We start from the raw sequence: 6000 nt of genomic DNA, 5'->3' as shown, positions 1-6000 counted from the left end.
AGTTCTCCTATGAACTTCCTTAGCCATATAGCTTCCTTTGCTGCTTCATGTGCAGCAATGTACTCCGCTTCAGTTGTAGAATCCGCAATGGTGCTTTGCTTAGCACTTTTCCAGCTTACTGCTCCTCCGTTGAGGCAGAAGACAAACCCAGACTGTGATCTAAAATCATCTTTGTCGGTTTGGAAACTTGCGTCCGTATAGCCTTTAACAATTAATTCATCATCTCCACCATAGACGAGGAAGTCATCTTTGTGCCTTTTCAGGTACTTCAGAATATTCTTGGCAGCAGTCCAATGCGCCTCTCCTGGGTCTGACTGGTATCTGCTCGTAGCACTGAGTGCGTACGCAACATCTGGGCGTGTACATATCATAGCATACATTATTGAACCAATCAATGATGCATATGGAATCCCATTCATTCGTCTACGCTCATCAGGTGTTTTTGGGCACTGAGTCTTGCTTAGAGTCATTCCATGAGACATGGGTAGGTAGCCTCGCTTGGAGTCCGCCATCTTGAACCTATCAAGCACCTTATTGATATAAGTGCTTTGACTAAGTCCAATCATCTTTTTAGATCTATCTCTGTAAATCTTGATGCCCAATATGTACTGTGCTTCTCCTAGATCCTTCATCGAAAAACATTTCCCAAGCCAAATCTTGACAGAGTTCAACATAGGAATGTCATTTCCGATAAGAAATATGTCGTCGACATATAATACTAGGAAAGCAATTTTGCTCCCACTGACCTTCTTGTATACACAAGATTCGTCCGCGTTCTTGATGAAACCAAAGTCACTGACTGCTTCATCAAAACGTATATTCCAGCTCCTGGATGCCTGCTTCAATCCGTAGATTGACTTCTTTAGCTTGCATACCTTTTTAGCATTCTTTGGATCCTCAAAACCTTCAGGCTGTGTCATAAACACAGTTTTTGTTAAAACGCCGTTTAAGAAAGCAATTTTGACATCCATCTGCCATATTTCGTAATCGTAATATGCAGCGATTGCTAACATTATTCGAATAGACTTTAGCATTGCAACTGGTGAAAAGATTTCATCGTAATTCACACCGTGGACTTGCCTGTAACCTTTTGCGACCAATCTAGCTTTGAAAACTTCAAGTTTCCCATCCTTGTCCTTTTTCAGTTTGAAAACCCATTTGCTTCCAATGGCTTGGTAGCCATCTGGCAAATCGACCAAATCCCATACTTGGTTTTCAGACATGGAGTCTAATTCAGATTGCATGGCTTCTTGCCATTGCTTGGAGCTAGGGCTCGTCATAGCTTGTTTGTAAGTCGCAGGTTCATCACTTTCAAGTAATAGAACGTCATAGCTCTCGTTCGTCAAAATACCTAAGTACCTTTCCGGTTGAGATCTATATCTTTGCGATCTACGCGGGGTAACATTACTAGATTGACCATGATTCTCACCAGATTCTTCTAAAGATCTCTGAGTTTCATCCTGAATGTCATCTTGAGCATTCTCTAGAGTTTGTTGTTCGACTCGAATTTCTTCGAGGTCTACTTTTCTCCCACTTGTCATTTTGGAAATGTGATCCTTCTCCAAAAAGACACCATCTCGAGCAACAAACACTTTGTTCTCAGATGTATTGTAGAAGTAATACCCCTTTGTTTCCTTTGGATAGCCCACAAGGATACATTTGTCAGATTTTGGATGAAGTTTGTCTGAAATTAATCGTTTGACGTATACTTCACATCCCCAAATCTTAAGAAAAGACACATTTGGAGGCTTTCCAAACCATAATTCGTATGGAGTCTTTTCGACAGCTTTAGACGGAGCTCTATTTATAGTGAGTGCAGCTGTATTTAGTGCATGTCCCCATAATTCTAATGGAAGTTCGGCCTGACCCATCATTGACCTGACCATGTCTAGCAAGGTTCTGTTCCTCCGTTCTGACACACCGTTCCATTGTGGTGTTCCAGGAGGAGTCAATTCTGATAGAATTCCACATTCTTTCAGATGGTCATCAAATTCATAGCTCAGATATTCACCGCCTCTATCAGACCCCAGTGCTTTAATCTTCTTGCCTAATTGATTCTCTACTTCACTCTGAAATTCCTTGAATTTGTCAAAGGATTCAGACTTATGCTTCATTAGGTAGACATAACCATACCTATTGAAGTCATCAGTGAAAGTGATAAAGTAGCTGAAACCACCTCTAGCATTTGTACTCATTGGTCCACATACATCTGTATGGATTAAACCCAATAGTTCATTTGCTCTTTCTCCAACTTTAGAGAAAGGTTGCTTTGTCATTTTGCCAAGTAAACATGATTCGCATTTACCATAATCCTCTAAGTCAAATGGCTCTAGAATTCCTTCCTTTTGAAGTCTTTCTAAGCGTTTCAAGTTTATATGGCCTAATCGACAATGCCACAGATAGGTGAGATCTGAATCATCCTTTTTGGCCTTTTTGGTATTTATGTTATATACTTGTTTGTCGTGATCTAATAAATAAAGTCCATTGACTAATCTAGCAGATCCATAAAACATCTCTTTAAAATAAAACGAACAACTATTGTCTTTTATTAAAAAGGAAAATCCCTTAGCATCTAAGCAAGAAACTGAAATGATGTTTTTAGTAAGACTTGGAACATGGAAACATTCTTCCAGTTCCAAAACTAGCCCGGAGGGCAACGACAAATAGTAAGTTCCTACGGCTAATGCAGCAATCCGTGCTCCATTTCCCACTCGTAGGTCGACTTCACCCTTGCTTAACTTTCTACTTCTTCTTAGTCCCTGTGGATTGGAACATAAGTGTGAGCCACAACCTGTATCTAATACCCAAGAAGTTGAATTAGCAAGTATACAGTCTATAACGAAAATACCTGAAGATGGAACGACTGTTCCGTTCTTCTGATCTTCCTTTAGCTTTGGACATTCTCTTTTGTAATGGCCTATTCCATCACAATAAAGACAGCTTGATGTGGACTTGTCCTGCTTTGATTTAGCATTGCCCTTGGACTTTCCACCTTTCTTGAATGGTCTCTTTCTAGCCTTGAGTAAATCTTTGGCTTCACAGTCCAGTACTATTTCAGCCTTTCTGACAAGGTGAATAAATTCTGCAACTGTTTCTTCTCTTGGTTCACTTAGGTATAGTTGCTTGAAGCGACCAAACCCACTGTGTAGTGAATTGAGCAAGACAGAGACTGCCATCCTTTCGCTTATTGGTGTTCCTAGTAGACTTAGGCGATCAAAATATGAACACATAAGATCCACATGGAACCTCAGTGGGACGCCTACCCTCTGTTTAGTGCGAAGGAGCTGAACATGTGTTTCTTGGACCTCCATCCTATAACACCTGTTGGGAGAACTAACCTTTAGACCAGACATTGATTCAATCAACTCATGGACGTTCAGGTCCCTGTCCTCCGTACTTCCACGACAGATATCCCTCAGATTCTTGATGAGCGTAAAAGGTTCATAGGCTACAAACCTTTTAGCCCAATCATCAGGGATATTGTTCAGCATGAGACTCATAACCTTTTTGAGATCCGCATCCCAGGCGTAAAATCTCTCAGGGGTCATGTCTCTGGCATAGTAGCTTGGCATGGGATGTGACAGTACATACTCAAGTCCATTGAGTTTGACTATTTCAACTAGCTTAGCTTCCCATTCAAGAAAATTTGTCAAGTTCAGCTTGACCATAAGCTCAGAACCCATGATGATGTTTTGATTGTTGTTTGCCATATTAAAACTACAATTGAAAAGAGTAAACAAATAAATAACCATTCACAGTTTCTCTTAATAAACTTAAATTCTAGCATACATGCATAATTCAATGTTTATTAAGCATTTTATTCAAGTTATGTGTTCCGGCAGGTGTGAATAAAATGATTCCAAGATCCTAAAATCATTGAAGAACTAAGCACAGTTTGTCGACTTAATCCTAGAACATCTTAGGTAAGCAAAAGCCTTTTGCTAATAGTCTAGAAACTATTCTTGGTTGATAGGTACGTCTAAGAACTTATTAGGTAAACCTATCGAATTTGCCACGACATAAAAGGACTCCTTACTTATATCGTTGAGTTTCACCAAAACTAACATGTACTCACAATTATTTGTGTACCTTGCCCCTTTAGGACCAATAAGTAACACCTCGCTGAGCGAAAACTATTACTAGATTGATGTAAAGGATATCCAAGCAAGTGTATATTTTGGCATGGCACCTTTTAACTCAATTTTTAAGTTTGGAACTTAAGGCTCTTACTATGTTGGTTAGATTTTAAGTGAACTAAAATCCTTAATCATGCAACATAATCAAGCTTTTGATCTCATGCATTTTAAGACATATTTAAAACAATAAATAACTTAAAACATGCATAAGATAAATGTGATCTAGTATGGCCCGACTTCATCTTGAAGCTTTGACTTCAAAGTCCGTCTTGAAAATCTCCGTGGGAGGCACCATTTTCTTCAAATAGGATAAGTTATAACTAATTACAACTATTTGATGGTACGCAGACCATATTTGAATTGAAAAATAACTTTGGTACTTTAGACCAATTACATTCAAATTAATGGTACGCAGACCATATTTTCTATCCTATTTGGGCCATACTAGTCACTTCATAACCTGCAAAACAGTACATATACAATATATATATACCATTCACCCATTCATTATCATGAATGGCCCACATAGCTGGTTAGTAAAACACATTATGCATCATGTAAACATTTGCAGCAATTAATCAAGGGCACCAATAATCTACCAATTATTCAGTCCTTATTAATTCTAATCAAGTTGTTTTAACCTTAAGGATTTGTAGACCTAATCAAGAGTTTATTACTAAAAACTAAAACCTTCGTAAATCTTAAATTTACGAAATTTTGCATTCGAAAAACTAAAATAAATTTTGCGATTCTTGTTGATAAATCTTGAATTTTTGATTGACCTACTGCATATGTTTAACAAGTTTGAATGCCTAGTCTTGTTAATTATGCAATCTAATTTGTAATTATGATTAATTTGTTGAAAATTAGAATAATTTAGAATTAATTTGATTTTCATAATTAATTGTAATTTAATTAGAAACCTATGATTAAAAACCACCATAAAAATTGTAAATTTATGATAAATTTTAAATTTTTATGACCTAGACTTGAATCCATAACAATCGGAAATCAATTGGATAATAAATTTTCGATTTTTCGCCCTAAAATTATGAAATTAATATTATTTATTAATTTTTCATTAATTTTAAATATAAATTTTAAATTTTTATGCGATTCGTTCATAAAACTTGCACGCACGAAGCAATGGACGCTTCGTGTTACCCTTAAGGGGTGTTGTATAATGCGGGCATGCGACGACGAGCAAGGGAGCTCGTCGCCCGTGCGGCACGAATGCAATGAGCAAGGGCGTAGTGCACGAGCACAAGGCAGCAGCCCTGCCTTGTGTCGTGTGCCACGAGCAATGGACGAATGGGCATGGGCGAAGGGCGAGCCAAGGCAGTCGCGTGTGGGCAGCAAGCGAGCTGCGCCACAACGCGCGCTGCCTCGCACAAGAGCGCGCAGCCTCGCGCGCAGCGAGCGCAAGCTCGCGTGCCACGAGCGCTGCGCCCAGCATTGCTCGCGCGCACAGCGAGCGATGTCGCCCGCCCAGCGAGCGATGTCGCGCGCCCAACGAGCGATGGCTCGCGCGCCCAGCGAGCGATGTCGCGCGCGCACTGCGAGCGATAGCTCGCGTGCGATGAGCGCTGGCGCGCGCAGCGAGCACCAATGCGTGCGGAGGCTTGCGATGGAAATGCAGCAGCTATGCGACGAGCGCATGGGCTGCGCGCACATGGCCAGCGATGGCTGTGTGCGAGCGGCCCATGGGCGTGCAATGCGTAGGGTGTTTGCGTTACGATTAGATCGTTTTGAATGTTTAATTTGAAAATTTCAGTTCACGTAATTTTAATTAATTTTAAAATTAATAATTTAAATTATTTTCTTGGATTTTAATTTTGAATATTGTAATTATAATAAATGTTAT

Source organism: Spinacia oleracea, chromosome 2 (assembly GCF_020520425.1).
Source record: "Spinacia oleracea cultivar Varoflay chromosome 2, BTI_SOV_V1, whole genome shotgun sequence".
In the NCBI taxonomy this organism is placed as follows: domain Eukaryota; kingdom Viridiplantae; phylum Streptophyta; class Magnoliopsida; order Caryophyllales; family Amaranthaceae; genus Spinacia; species Spinacia oleracea.
The sequence above is the reverse complement of the archived record's forward strand: the minus strand, read 5'-3'. Positions refer to the sequence as shown.